Source organism: Geotrypetes seraphini, chromosome 1 (genome assembly GCF_902459505.1).
Source record: "Geotrypetes seraphini chromosome 1, aGeoSer1.1, whole genome shotgun sequence".
Taxonomy (NCBI): domain Eukaryota; kingdom Metazoa; phylum Chordata; class Amphibia; order Gymnophiona; family Dermophiidae; genus Geotrypetes; species Geotrypetes seraphini.
The window spans coordinates 77,246,589-77,263,117 of NC_047084.1; the positions used below are offsets into that span (position 1 = coordinate 77,246,589).

At 43.6% G+C, this 16,529-nt stretch overlaps 1 protein-coding gene across 13 annotated transcripts in view; it reads right to left on the reverse strand.

Moving 5' to 3' along the window:
* The window catches only part of NEDD4L (NEDD4 like E3 ubiquitin protein ligase), a 656,466-nt gene that overhangs the window by 253,176 nt on the left and 386,761 nt on the right, over positions 1-16,529 (reverse strand). The window lies entirely within an intron of this gene.

The window sequence follows — 16,529 nt, forward strand, 5'->3', positions numbered from 1 at the left end:
GTCAAGAAGCCATCTAGTCCAACACGTCACAGCAAGTTAGAAAAATACCATAGATGTAGCTACCTCTGCAGCAGATGTGCTGGTTGATCATTAATTGATGGGTTTTGCTGCTACATAAAGAGACATAATATTGATGCTATAAAACTTGCAGCTGGGTGGGCTCGAGGCATAATGTGGCAATGTTCAAGGTCACACAAAAAAATTAATTGAAGAGCCAGGATTGGAACAATATTCTTGGTTGAATGCTTTATTACATGAAATAAAGGCACATAGCCTGAAACGAATTATTTGTCAGAGCCTATAAATAAGCAGTAGAATCAATGCTTGCCTTGATGTTGCTCCTTGGCTACTGTTGGTAGGTTAACGCTCAGATTCATACCACATCCATCTGGACACTGCTCTCAGATATGCTTGACTGCACAACCGAGAGCCACTTCTCTCCTCCTTGGGTACTACATGAACCTCAGAATACGGAAAATTAACAGACAGCAAGCAAGGCCCATTGTTTTAGCTGTACATAATCGAGCAGCAGGCTGCCAACCAGGGAAGCCAGGGTTCAAACCCCACTGACGTTCCTTGAGTTTTTGTACAAGTTATTTCACTTGAGTTACCAACCCATTAGATCCTTATGGACGTCAAAGCGATTATAGCAGTAGCAGCCACTACTGCGGCTTTCTAAAAGGAATCTTTAATTTGTAATGTGACGGTTTTTGAAAGGTATACTTTTTATATTTTCCACAGTACACGGGAACAGACGATGCTGTTTCAATTTGTGGTGTTGCACTGTGTGTAATCTGGCTTCAGTTAAAATTTTGTTTACATATTTGTTTTATTTTTATTAACCTTTGGAGTAGGATGCCTAGATACAACATTTCAACAGGTCATTTAATTTTTCTAATCATGTTGATTCCAGCTTCCAGTTTCTGAATTCCTCTCTGTCATTTTTCTTTCTTCCTGTCTTCTTCATTACATCCATCTCCAGCACTGATCTTTTCATTCCAGTGTCGTCTTTTTTTTTTCCCTCCTCTGTCCAGATTTCATTACCCCGTTTCCCCGAAAATAAGACATAGCATGATTTTTAAAGATATTCTAATATAAGCCTTACCCCCAAAATAAGCCCTAGTTAAGATTGACCTCTGAAGCCCCCCCTCCTGAATGTCCCCGACGCTCTCTGACTCCATCCCTGACACTAGTGCTGTCTGATTCGCTGAAAAAAAATCTGACTCGTCAATTCAGCGATCATACCTCCACTTTGAGTCCTCCAAAAACAGCTGCTGTCGCTGCTGTTTTGGAGGCCTTGGAGCACACGGTAGGAGGGTCAGTGGGGCTCTGCTGCACAAGGAATGGGAGGGAAAGATGCTGCACATGAGGGGGACGAGGAAAGAGGAAGAATTGGAGTGGAGGAGAGGAAGGGAGAGATGATTGTTGTACATGAAAAAATAAGACATCCCCTGAAAATATGCCCTAATGCATTTTTGGTCCCAAAAATAATATAAAACACTCTTATTTTCAGGGAAACACAGTACTAACCAGTCTTCAGTTCCTCTCAGTTTACTGCATCCACCTCCATCTCTTTCCCTCACTCAAGCCCTTCCATTTTCCTTCCTCATATTCCCCTGACTTTTGGCTAGATTCACTAAATCTACCGATCCTGTGATGATCGCAGAACCAGTTTTACTGGTTTTGTGATTGTTCCCTGATCGGATTCACTAAACTGCTACCCCATGCAAAATAGCCAAGCGATTGATTCACTAACAATTGCTTGGCTATTTTGAATCAGGTTTTACTGTCCTAAAACCCGACTGCTGCAGACTGTGTTACCGACAGGTCGGCCTGTCTTTTTATTCTTTTTTTTTTTTTTTTCCATGGCATAGATATTTTGAATGTGTTACACATGCAAAATATCTGCCCCATAAAAAAATTAAAAAGACAGGCAGACCTGTCAAAAAAACGTCGTTCCCCCCCGACAAACGCCCGCACCGCGACCCACAAATGGCAGGAGGGATGCCGACTCCCTCCTGCCATCGGCAGTCTCCCCCCAAAAACATGAACCCCCCGCTCCCCATACCTCTAAAGTTGGGAGCAGGGAAAGAGTTTTGCATAGGATCCAAGATGGCGATCTGAGACAGGACGCGCTGAGCTGCGTGTCCCAGGATTGTGCCTTTTCAATTTCCTTAACGGTAATTACTTACCGCAATGCCGAAGAGACGGGGCCGGAGTGCCGCTTCTGCCTCGCGGCGTCCTGGAGCCCCGGGTCTCGGGAATATTCAAGATTTACTGCGGCGCATGCAGGAGGTCGCAGTGACGTCAGATGGCGGCCCGCTGACAACACAGGGAGGCGAAACCAACGTGGATGCTCCTGGGCCCGACACCACACTGAGCCCCGACGTTAGGGCACCGCCCCCGCAACCCCAGACGACCAGCTCTCCCAGGGGCGGGGAAACCCCGGATTCATTGGTTTTCTCCTCTCCAGAGGCAAGTAAGGATCCACTGGAGAGCTTGGAGGCTGGGGCCCACTTTTCTAGGGCCCCCATGGAGATATCTGGGGGAATATCATCTCAATATGAGGGGGAAGGACTGAAGACATCCCCCGAAGGACTTCAGAACGGTGAGAACTCTACATTTACACAAATTTCAACTGAATTGATTAAACCTGCAGAAGTGACTTTAGACTATCTGGGACTTAATGGCTGGTTTTGTTAAAAATATTACTCCTACACTTCAACAAATTGAAGGGAAAATTAAGGAACATGATAAGGAATTGAAGGATTTAAGAGAAGAAACGAATACTTCTAACTCATCTGTTCAAAAAATAGAAAAAGAAATTGTATCATTGAAACAAATTCAAGAGGCCTTAGTTAAAGACAATATTAGCCTAAGGAAGAAGACTGAAATGCTTGAAAATAATTCACGCAGTAATAATTTAAGGTTAATTAACTTTCCAAGACTTGAGTTAGTAACACCTAGAGATATGCTTAAGAGATATCTAGTAGAGAACTTAGAGATACCCGAAGATTCATTACCACCATTTTCACGGGTTTATTATTTGCCTGATAAAGAACAAAATCAACAACTAAAAGAAAAACCTTCAGATCAAGAACTTCAAAATATATCACAGATCTTAGAAACATCTGAGAAGGATTTAGCATCACCAGCCACCATGATTATTACTTTAGCTTTGCCAATTGATAAAACATGGTTGTTAAAACTTTTCTTTAAAAATAGACAAAAAAGCTTTCTTGGTTATAAAATACAAATGTTCCCAGATTTGGCACGGGAGACACAAAGGCGCCGCCGTGAATTTCTTCTTTTGAAACTTGGGGTTTTATCTTTGGGGGCAACCTTTTATTTGAGACATCCGTGTAAATGTATTGTATATCACCGTACTCTTAAATATGTGTTTTTTGAACCATCACAATTGACAAATTTCGTGGCTATGTCTCGCCTGAATGTTAACAATCTTTGAGCCCTATATTTAGGATATTATGACCCTATCTCAGTGCTATAGTTCTCAGTTTCTTTTATAATTTTCTTTTTAGATAATTTCGCCAATTTTCTATAATTCTTGGATCCTAATTGTGGACTTGAGCATAACTAGTATATTTGTTTAATTTAAGATTTATATGGCTTTGTATTTGATATCTATCCTATTCTTGCTTTCTGTACAAGTGTAATACTTGAAATTTAAGTTGAAAATAATAAATAAATAAATAAATAAATAAAAAAAAGTTGGGAGCAGGAAGGGTGCTTAGTCCCTCCTGCTCCTTAGCCCTCCAGTACCGTGGCAGTCTTCGGAAGCAGGAGGAGCTGCAAAGTGCTCCTGCTCCTTCTCCACCGCAATGCTAGCCTTAGGCCCCACCCCAGTGCATTATGTGGCTGAGCCGAGGGAAGTCCCTGATTGACCAAACAAATGCTACACCCCCCACCTCAATGGTGTCACCCTAAGCAGATACTAGTCTTATCTAGTGTCAGGGCTGGCCCTTCCTCCAGATCCAAAGTTGAGCCCCCTACTCTGCCTGAAGCTAAAGCAAACAACTTTCAAAGGAAAAATCCACACTAACTACGGGCAAACTATACAAATTTCACTCAATAAGTAGGAAAGAATTGAGTTTGAGACCATGTTCTTTCAGTTTCCGCAAATGCATTGTGCTTGTTGCAGGTTTCCGGGTCACAAGAAGCAGCAAGATCCAGAAATCTGTAACAAGAGTTTGAGACCAATCAACCCAGGAAGGGATAAAGTCCCTGCAGAGCTCTCAAAAAATTGCTTTCAGCCAGGATCACAATAAGCACCAAGTGCGCCCTGTGCGACATGCCCCAAACTGATGCTCAGTGCTCCTGCCTCGCCCACACAAGGGAAGCCAATAGACAGCTTCCCTTGTGCCCTATGTGGCTGCATATAGTTTGCCATGATCCTGCTTTCAGCACAGCATGCATAGACTACATGGTTGTTCTCACTTATCCACCATTAGAGCACACCAGAAACTGCATAGAAGAACTCAAAGTCTTTCAACATTTCACAGTGGCTACCTGCTTTTCCTATTTTGTAAGTCCCTTTTGTCTGTCGGCTCTGAGTAACTAGGCGATTTTGGCCAGGACTTCACTATACACTTCTCCCTCCGCTCCGTATTCGCTATGATAGGGGATTAACAGAACCGCAAATACAGAAAAACCGCGAATAACTTTGTCATATGTTATTCGCTGTTTTCTATTAAAAACCATCATGAATAAAGTGAAACCGCCAATAACATGGTGGGAAGACCTGTTCTGTTGCTGAAGGAGAGGCAAAACACGGTCAAGTTTCAAGTCTTAATAAAATTTGATGGATCGCTTAATCATAATACAAAACGATGAACAAGTTTAAAAACATGTAGTACATTTCTCATTACAGGGAGACGACCTTATTAACGTAGGCCAACCAACAAACAAAATGGAGCCTAAGGGAAAAAGAGAGAAGAAATACAATATTTTGAAAGTAAAGGAGACGAGTAAAGGAAAAATGATAGGAGGGGAAAGACAGCGCTAAAAATCTGGTAAAAAATTAATTAAAATAGTGATGGAGTTCTAAAAAAAAAAATTAGCAGTTAAAAGCATCTTTAAAAAGAAAGTGCTGGGAATCAGCGATTTTCTCTGTAAACGCTTGGAATCAGCAATTTCTTTATGCAAGCTGATGTAAATGGGGGGGAGAGGGAGGAGGAGTAAGCAAGCTAAAAATTGTGAATAATTGAAACCGCGAATACGGAGGGAGAAGTGTAGTCTTTCATCAGTGCTGGAAGGCCAGGGTTCATTTAGGTTTGAAAGTACTCATTCTGAATGCTTTATGTTAATGTCTGGTTAATGTCTCCTTAACGACTAACCTGATTGCCTATATTCTTATAAATACCACTGTGCTACAGTATGCAGTACAGTTAATAAGTATAAGCCAGTAAACACAGTACAGTGGTACCTTGGATTACGAGCATAATCCGTTCCAGGAGCATGCTCGTAATCCAAAATGCTCGTTTATCAAAGCGAGTTTCCCCATAGGAAATAATGGAAACTCGCTTTGATGCGTCCCCCCCCCCCGAGAACCGGCATTGCTCCCCTCGAAGGCCCCCCCCCCCCCGCGATCAGGCACCCCCCGACACGATCCGACATCCCCCCCCCCCGACACAATTGGGCACCCCCCCGCAACTTCTTACCCTCATCTGGGCACTCTTGAAAATCGGCTTTCTCCTCTGCTGGGCCTTGAGCATCTGAGCATGCTCAAGGCCTGCGAGTTCACGTTCAGAACGTGAACTCGCAGGCCTTGAGCATGCTCAGATGCTCATGGCCCAGCAGAGGAGAAGGCCGATTTTCAAGAGTGCCCAGATGAGGGTAAGAAGCGGCGGGGGGGTGCCCAATTGTGTCCGGGGAGGGATCGGATCGTGGCGGGGGGGTGCCCAATCGTGGCGGGGGGGGTCGGATTGTGGCGGGGGGGGGTGCCGGTTCGCAGCAGGGGGGGGTGCCGAATCGCAGGGGGTGCCCGATTGCGGGGGGGGGGGGGGTGCTCGTAAATCGAGCCATGCTCGGTTTCCGAGGCACCGATTTTGCAAATGTTTTGCTCGTCTTGCAAAACACTCGGAAACCGAGGTACCACTGTATAATGTCATATTATATTATAGTATGTCTGTTCTCTGCTAAATTCTGGGGGTTCAAGTGGGGGAGGTGTACCAGGGAGCTACTGTATCTTTAGATACCAAGCATTCATACTTTAGCAAACACAAGTTCCAGACACCTTATTCCAAGTACTGTAGAGTTCAGCGCAACAAGCAAACTCCAGAAACCTGAACGTGGCTTGCCTCCTAAAGAGGGCAGACATGGTGGGCCTCAAGGATACACCAGATAAAACAAAAGCATAAAATCCCTTTTGGAGCTACAAAGTCTCCCCTTAATCACAGGGCAAGAACTTGGGGCTACAGGTGAAAATTAAAACGTGCCCTGATCCTCCATATCCAGATAACCTTCAGAAGTTGGCTTTATCACCTACAGCAACTATGAAAACTTTTCGCCGTTCATCGAGATGGTAAATTTGGTTACAGCAGTTTCTAGGGCAGGGGTAGGGAACTCCAGTCCTCGAGAGCCGTATTCCAGTCGGGTTTTCAGGATTTCCCCAATGAATATGCATTGAAAGCAGTGCATGCAAATAGATCTCATGCATATTCAGAAAGTTAGAATGTTATAATGTATCCGGAAAGAAAGGGCGAGAAGTTAGACTCAAGGGGTGGTGTGGAGGGAGGGGGGATAGAAATACTGGATAGGAGGGTAGTTGGGAAGAGAAAGGGAGAGATGGTGAACCTTGGGGCGATGGGGAAGGAAGGAGAGATAGTGGATGAAAGGGTAGTTGAGAAAAGGAGAGATGGTGGATTTGGAGATGGTGGAATCCATTGCTGTAGCTATTCTTTCATTCTTCGGGCCGCCAGCAGCGTGAGTGAAGTAACCACGCTGCCTTCTGTGGCTGGAAACTTTCTCTTTGCTATTGCTTCCTGGTCCTGCTTAGGCACGAAGCAGTAGCAGAGGGAAAGCTTCACTCACGCTGCTGGCCAGAAGAGCACAAGTTTACTACCTTATCAGATCCCATGGAGAAGAGGAATGCAGGGAGGGGTTGCTGGAGGGGGGAGTAGTCATTAGAGAAATGCTGGACTACAGGGATGGAGACGAAAAAAGGAAATATGCCAGACCTCCAGGGGAGGGAAGGGAAACAGTCAGGGGCGGACAGAGATGGAAGATGGATGGTGAGCACAGATAAAGAAGAAAATTTCAAATGGGCAGGAGACCCTGGTAAGCAAGTTAACAGAAGCCAAACAGAAACCAGAGCCTGGGATCAACATGATTTGAATAATAACCAGACAACAAAAAATAGAAATTGTAATCACAAAACAGAAAATAAAATCATTTTTTGTCAGATTTGAAATGTGTATCCTGCCAGAGTTGGTGTTAGACAGCAAGCATGAGCTAGGACCCAACAGAGAAGAAAAGTATTTTTTGTTTGTTTACACCACAGCGCCAGCGTGGGTAGGAGAGGACAAAGGGGGTAAGGTGGGTGAAGAGGTTACAAAATAAACCTGCCAGGATGTTTGAAGAAAAAAAGCGCCCAATCAGGCAGATAAAGTAAATTGAATCAAAAATATTTTCCCTGAATCGGGCAGCACTACTCTGCACCCAGAGGTTATGAGATCAAATCCCTGTGCTGCTCCTTTCCACAAAGAGGCGGTATTACACGTCCCCTTCCTTCTCTTTTCCAGGCTGAAGAGCACCAGCCGCTTTAGCCTTTCCTTATAGGGAAGTTGTCCCATACCTTTTACCATTTTCATCACCCTTCTCTGTACCTTTTATTTATTTTTTATTTCTCTTTATGGAAACAGCAATGCTTTTCTAATTCTGCTATATCTCTTTTTTTTTTGAGATGCAGGGACCAGAAATGCATATAGTATTCAAGGTACGGCTGCACCATAGAACGAAACAAAGGCATAACATTTTCACTGTGGTTTGCCATTCAGCCTGAGTGTGAGAAATCAAGGACAGCAAGCTATTAAGTTTTCTAGCCTGGAAAAGTAAAGAGACCTTGTTACTTTCATTCAGCTTTGAGACTTCTGCTTTCCTTAATTGCACTCTCTCTCTCTACATCGAGTTAGACTGATAATACATAATATGGGCGGGGAATGCACAGTGCAAGAAAGTTCAGACCTATGACATAATAGTAATAATAATAATAATTTTATTTCTTATATACCGCTATACCATAAGTTCAAAGAGGTTTACAACAAGATACATGCAATGAGAGTATGAGATGTTTACAACAAGATACATAAGTAGGCAAAACAAATAACTGAACACTCAAAAGTAAAAAGAAAAAGGGAAAAATTAAAACCAGTAAAACGGACAATAAAATTTAGCTTCAAGTAGTACATGATTCAAAAGCCTGCCTGAAAAGCCAAGTCTTCAGTGCAATTTTAAATGTAGGCTGAGAAAGGATGGATACCAAATCTAGAGATTATTCTAGAGTAGGGGTGTCAAAGTCCATCCTCGAGGGCCACACTCCAGTCAGGTTTTCAGGACTTCCCCAATGAATATGCACGAGATCTATTAGCATACAATGAAAGCAGTGCATGCAAATAGATCCCATGCGCATTCATTGGGGAAATCCTGAAAACCCGACTGGATTGCGATCCTCAAGGAGGGACTTTGACACCCCTGCTCTACGGTAATCGGGCATAGTAACAATGTACCACTCATCTGGGCAGCAGCAGATGGGCGGTGGAGGATCATTTTTGATGCGACAACATCGAATGTATACTGCGCAGAAGAAAGGCCTGACAATCTACTTCTGTATTCTGCCACGAAAACTTGATAAGACAAAGAATCAATGTATAATGCTGGATTGATGGTTCCCTAGATTGGAAGGTAGTCACTGTGCTACTAGGGAATTGCTGATCGTTACCCAAAGTATGCCCAGTGTTTGTGAAGCTGAAGGATCAAAGCCACCAGGACTTCCTGATGCTGATATTGCTGTACAGAAAAGAGAGATCAGAAGCTATAAAGATATTAACATAGGAACATGGAGCTTATGAAGCATGAATCAAGGAAAATTGGAAACTGTTAAAAATAAAATGAAAAAAACAAAATCGATTTGATAGGGACCAGCGACAGGGCCATTTTCAATCAAACAAGCATTGGATCTGCTATTCTAGTCATGAAACACACAGGAAAAATAGCATGACATTCATCCTCAACAATAAGCTTTCAAAGACAAGTACACTAAAGTACGTTATCATCAGCGATAGTCATATCAATCTGCTTACAGGGAAAACTGATCAATGTCACCGTGATCTGAATATATCCCCGACGACAGATGCAGAAGGTGAAGATGTAGAGTTGTTCTATGAACAACTTCAAAATGAAACAGATCAAACACCAAAACAACTATTGATCATTATGGGGGACTTCAATGCAAAAGTAGGAAGTACACCTGAAGATGCAGTGGTTGGAAAAAATGGTAAAGGAGAAAGACATGAAGCTGATGATAACGTAATACAGTTTTGCAAAACGAAACATGAATATGCATTTCTAACACCACAAAGGTCGCCAGTACACATGGACCTCTCTAAACAGCATGCATCAAAATCAAATTGATTGTATATGTATAGGACAGAGATGAAAATCTGCAGTTTTGACTGCAAGGACTAAACCAGGAACTGATTATGGAAGTGACCACGAGCTTTTGACATATAAGATCAAAGTAAAGCTTCACAAGAAGATCATTAGAGACCTCCCAAAATATGACATTGAAAAATATTCCATCAGACTACTGGATAAAACTAGACAACAGATTTGCCTGTCTCAATACTGGAGAAAGAGAGCATGAAGAGCTATGGAATGACAACAAAAACATAATTAGTGATGAAACAAAAAAAAAAACCTCACTCCAGAAGAGAAAAAGCCAAGAAATCACCTTGGATCTCAGAATAAACCAGAAAAGTAGCAGAACAAAAGACAAACAATACTTTCTGGTGATAGAGAAAAAGCATCATAGTGTTTCAATGTCAAATTCGGCAAGACAAAGAATATTCTCAAGGATATTTATCCAAAAATTGAATCTGAACATGTAAATGGAAAAACCATATTAGCGTATCAGGAGGTTAATAGATTATGGCAGAAATTCCAGTCTCAATTGAGGATGCTTAAAGATGCTGAAGTAATGATATTGAATGATCCAGAAGGCATTAAAATGAGATGGAAAGAATATACGGAAAATCTATACAAAAAAAAGCAATGAGGATAACATTAGGGAAACTGAACTGGAAATTGACGCCGAAGAACCATCAGATATTTTAAAAGTAGTAGTCATAGCAGCAGTTTTATTGAAAAACAAGTCACCTGGTGTCGACGGTATTCCAATTGAATTAATCAAAGGCTCAGAAGGTGCTATTATGGTTCCCTCACAACTATGTCAACAAATTTGGCAGGAGAAAACATAGCCAACTGATTGGAGATCACTGTTCACTCATACCGAAGAAAAGTGACACCAAGGACTGTAACAGCTACAGAATGATTGCATTAATTCCAGACACTGGCAAAATATTGCTGAAAATAATACAATGAAGGCTAAAATCATACGTTGAGCAAGAACTACCCGAAGTTCAGACTGGTTTCAGTAAAGGTCAAGGAACACGAGACATTATTGCCAAGTTAGATGGATATTGGAGAAGAACAAAGAATACCCCTGCCACGATCAGCTGAGCGGCTACGATATGGGATCTCCCGACATTGGCAGGAGGGATGCCCACTCCCTTATGCCTGCAGGCACTCTTGAACCCATGACCTGCCCCAACTTCTGATACCTCAAATGCCCACTCCTCATACCTTTGCCTGTAAGGCCAGCCAGAGGGATGCCTATACCCTCCGGCCAGCAGGCCTGACTCTTCACAATGATGGATCTTCCCCTTCCTGGTGCATCCTAAGGTTCTGCCTATCAGGGTTGGGGGCTACTTTGGGGTTTCCAGCAGAGGGAGTGGGCATCCTTCCTGCCACGGGACTTCGAAGGGGGGTTCGGCTCAGCTGATCGGTGATAGCTTCCCCTACTGCGATCGGTTTATGACTGCTGCAGCCTGACTTTAGGATCCCATGGCAGCACAGACGACTGAAATGTAGGCCAGGGTTTTCCGGGCCTACATTTAAGCCACCTATCTTGGCTGAATTAAGACGTGATTCTAACTGGCACTGTCGTGTGATTGACACATGATTGGCGGCTACTTTTTTAGGTGGCCATCACCATAGGCGCCGGTTACAGAATCCGGCCCATAGTGTATTATCATTGCCCAGCATTTGTGTGCATAAAAATATATGCATTCTGTAATTTCTGTAGTAGCCTGTGTGATTTTACTGCCTAGGAGAGCTGTGTGCATTGGCTTAGCTGATGTTCATCTTTCTGCTGGGTGGTGTATACACAATAAAACAGGGGAAGCACTTCCACAAAAATCAAACAGGCAAGAGCAAAGTGGAAATGTCCAATCAGATTGGTGCACAAAAAAGTATCTTTCAACTCATCTGATAAATCCAATGGTCTTTATTAATCCAAAATAGCTCATACATCCAAAGCAACTCAACGACTCGACATGATCATGGTGAGGGCGGGGGATAGGAGAGAGAATAAATGCACATGCATGTACTCTTTCATTCATTTCTATCTCATCCCCACCCCTTGTCAACTTTGTCAGGTCCTTAACACTAGTTAAACAATAATAGAACAATGTTTGGGAATGTAACAGAACAAATAATGTGCATGATTTAATAAGTCTTTGAAAGTGCAATTAAAAGTACCCACAATTATGACCTGCTAGGCCAAGTCTTTCAAGCAAGAAAAGCAGACAAAAAAATATTGTGGGGGAGTTTAAGTACTGTGAATAACTGATGTACTATATAAGGAACAAGATTTAGTTATGGTGAGAATAAATTAGGTGTTATACTGATATGCACGCCACACATTACGAACACAGCATGTTTTGTTTTTTGTTTTTTTAACCCATTTTAACTTTGGTTAACAGTAATTCCTAAAGTGTGTGTGGGGGGGAGGGAGAGGTAGCTATTCAAGGGAGAGGTGCAGAAATGTCACTTTCAGTCCTATAGTAACATGTACAGTAAATTTAAGGGGGACATTATTGAGCTACATTAGGGCAAAACCCCACGTTATTAGCTCCTTAACATGTATTATAGAGCTCTGATACTGGATTTCTTGCCCTAATGCAGTTCTAAAATAAGTTACTTCTTCTAAGAAGTTTAAAGATGGCTTTTTGCTCAAGCTTTTGCAACTTAACTAACTCCTTCCCTCTTTTTGGAGCTTTTAGTACCGCTTCCAGCAATAAAAAACATTAACAGGGTTTCATAAGGGGGGGGGGTGTAAGAGAGGGAACCCCCCCCCAAGCTGTTGACAATATCCTTGTGTCTCTGGTAAACCCGGTTTATCCTGTATGCAGGCTAAAGGAAAACCCTTTTTTTTTTTGCTTTGATTGTACTGTAGCAATTGTATTCCTTTACTATTATTACCGTATACTTAAATATAAACAGATCTGAATATAAACCAAGGTAACATTCCCCTCCCCCAAATAATTTTACTTTCCCTGGCCCTGTCTGGCAGCCCAGTCTGGCAGCCACGGCCTCATCCTCAGCCCAAGCCTGGCAGCCCCAGCCCAGCAGCCATTGCAGGCCTCCCGCGGACCTGCCTTAAGCTCTGGTGGTTTAGCAGTGAGCTGGAGACAGGAAGGGTCCCTTCCGCAACCTGTCTCTGCCGGCTGTGCTCCCCCCTCCCCCCCAAGACCTATCCACAGCCTACCTTTTATGCCCTAGTGTTCCAGAGGTGAACTGGGAAAGGAGCGATGCTCCTACGCTCCTGCCCCATGCAGACTTGTTCAAAATGGCTGCTGCAATTTCCCATGGCAACCTCGCATTTTATCACTAAAGTAGTATTCATAAGCCCTGACTAAGTAAGAAAGAACTTCATAGGAAAGTGGTAGCAGATGTGTGAAACGCTTTATAAGAGGAAGAGGGTGAGACAATAGAGGGAGAATGGTGCAGGAATTCAGAAGAGGAAAAGAGAATGCCTCACAGAACAGCTGTATTTTACTAGGTATGTTTCTAATTGCTAGGCCATGTGTATACTGAAATATAAATAATACCAACAGGGAAGCTGTATCACTGCAGTCTAAATCATAACTGAGGTCAAAACTGGTGACATGGTAGTGTGCACCTAAGTAAACTTTCAGTCTTATACCCCATCTTAATTAACTATCATGTCCCTAACCTGAAACCCCTTCCTCCACTCAAAGATTTAGCTATTCAAACAATCATAATCACTATACAAAAATCCCATAGAAATGCAGTTAAAGTAGGTTCCGATTGTCCACTGAATTTGTGCAGCAGTCAGGCCCTAATGTTTTGCTTTGACTGCAACTGCTCTTTGCTGCTCCAGGCAATCACCAAGACCAGTGGTTCCCAACCCTGTCCTGGGGTCCCCCAGGCAAGTTTATTATTTCAAGTTTCAAGTTTATTAGGATTTTATATACCGCCTATCAAGGTTATCTAAGCGGTTTTTACAATCAGGTACTCAAGCATTTTCCCTCTCTGTCCCGGTGGGCTCACAATCTATCTAACGTACCTGGGGCTATGGAGGATTAAGTGACTTGCCCAGGGTCACAAGGAGCAGAGCGGGGTTTGAACCCACAACCCCAGGGTGCTGAGGCTGTAGATCCAACCACTGCGCCACACACAGTCAGGTTTTCAAGATATCCCTAATGAATATGCATACCAAATACCAAAGAAACTGTTCAATACCATATATACAAAATTTTATCATAAATATTATACATATTTTATCATTCAGAAGAAAAATTTTTTGAAAAAAAAGAAGAACTTTATAAGTGCACTGGGGAGAGGGTCTTCATTTTAATGAGTGGTATTATTATTTAAATTGAGCATGTTGTATGATGAATGTGATGTGTGGGATTATGTGTGGGATTATTTATCCCACACATCACATTCATCATACAACTTGCTCAATTTAAATAATAATACCACTGCAAAGAAGAAATGCCGGCGGCTGCTGCAACCAAAAATCGAGCCCGTGACCCCCCACTACCCCTACCCCAGCCGCTGAAAACTAAGCGACTCCCGAAGAAAGCGCAGCTCAGCACATTCCCCGGACCACCGATACCGGACTCCAAGGAAAGCGGTGCCAGCAGCAGCGGCGGATGGTGAGCAGGGGTGGGACAGCCAACAGGGGGCGTCCACGTTACAGCCGGGCAATAGGGAATTCTCTCGCTTTCTAAGGACAGGAAGGATTTTTTTTTTAGCACATTTCTGAACGAGTAGAGTTATATACATTTCAAAGCATCTGTTACAGAGGGTTAATTTTCCATTGGAAAAAAAAGCGTCCATAACAGACAGGCATCGTATAGACTACGGACTCGAGAAACTTTAATGTGAAATTATTTTTTTTTAAATGTAGAGAAAGGACCAGACCACAGGAAGAGAAGGGGGAGTAGGGGGAAATACTGCTGCTGCTGCTGCTGCTGCTGCTGCTGCTGCTGCACAGAGAAATGGAGGGGGAGGGAAATATTGTTGCTACTCAGGGAAGTGGTGTGGGGTGAGGAAAATGCTGCTGCACATGGAAATGGAGGGGAGGGAATGCTGCTGCACAGGGAAGTGGGGGGGAGGAAAATGCTGTTGCTGCTGCACAGGGAAGTGAAGAGGGGAGGGAAAAGCTGCTGCACAGGGAAGTGGGGTGGGAGGGAAATACTGCTGCACATGGAAATGGAGGGGGAGGGAATGCTGCTGTGGCTGCTGCACAGGGAAGTGGGGGGAAGAGAAATGCTGCTGCTGCATAAGAGGTAGGGAGAGAGACAGAAAGAAAGACAGACAGCGGGAGGAAGGGAGACAGAAATAAAGGAAGAAAGACACAGGAGCAGGGAGAGAGACAGAAAGACAGACAAAGGGGGCCAGGGAGAGAGACATATATTCTAGCACCCATTAATGTAACGGGCTTAAAGACTAGTATCTAGCTATCTATATATCTATATCTATCTATATATATATCTATATATATATATTTATACTAGTCTTTAAGCCTGTTAACATTAACGGGTGCTAGAATAGATGTCTGTCTGTCTTTCTTTCTTTCTTTCTCTCTCTACCTCCTGCTGTATTTATCTCTCCCTGACCCCCTTTCTCTGTCTGTCTTTCTGTCCCTCTTCCTGCCCCTGTGTCTTTCTTCCTTTCTGTCTCCCTCCCTCCCGCTGTCTGTCTGTCTTTATTTCTATCTGTCTCTCTCCCTGCTCCATATGTAACATTCCCTCCCCCTTCATTTCCCTGTGCAGCAGCATTTCCCTCCCCCAACCTCACTTCCCTGTGCAGCAACAGCAGCAGTATTTCCCTCTCCATCCACTTCTCTGAGCAGCAGCAGCGGTATTTACCTTCCCCTACAGATCCCTGTGTAGCAGCATTTCCCCCAACCCCCCCCCTTTGCTTCCCACGGTCTGGCCTACCATCGCACTCACTGTGGTTAAGGAGATCGAGAGGGCACAGCAGGAAAAATGGCAGTACCGGAAGAAGTTTATTTTTAAGTTTAAAGTTGCCACCGCGGTTCCTCTCAAGATCGCTGCCTGCGTCGGAAGCCTTCTCTGACGCAGGTGCAGCTCGTGAGAGGAGCCGCCGCAGCACCTTTAATCTTAAAAATAAACTTCTACCGGTAGTGCCGTTTTCCCTGGATTTAGGTTTGCGCGAGGTGGAGAGCAGAGAGAGAGAGAGCGAGCTTCGGGCGGCCAGCAGCCGCCGCGGCCGACATCTGCCTCGGGCCACCGACAGCTGCCGCAGCCGACATCCGCCTGGGAGGGGAGGGAGAAAGAGAGAGAGAGAGAGAGCTAGCTTCGCATGCATGCGCACTCCTACCTGCAATGCCCTACATCTCACAGAAAACGGACGCACGCAGATGGGAGTGCGCATGCGCGAGTAGCCTTTTATTATATTAGATATTTATACAGTAAGGCAGAAAGTTGATAAAATAGTAGACAAAACACAGGTAAAACAGAACATATAATATTTAGCTCACTGCAGATGGAACAAATGACTGGACTAAGAAAAGTCTCTTGCTATTGTCAAATGCCTTAAGCACAGATAAATACTCCTGCTATCACCACTGCTGGCAGATAAAAAGAAAAAAAAAACCCCACCAAACCTGCTGGGGCCTAGACAATTAAGATGATGGAATGCTAGACAGGAAAAATCAACAACAAAGGTGACCAGTTGGTGCTCAGTCTCTTTTATTGTAATTGACTCGACAGCAGTAGTAGCGACCCACAATTTTCTGCACTAGACAAAAATCTTATTCCTTCTTCCCTGTCAGCGAACAGGGACTGGCTTACTGACAGGGACAGGGACTGGTTTACTGACAGAAAAGCAGAAAGAAAGAGGGACTCCCCTCCTATTTTATGGAGGCTCTCAGGACCAGTGCACCCCAAGTTCAA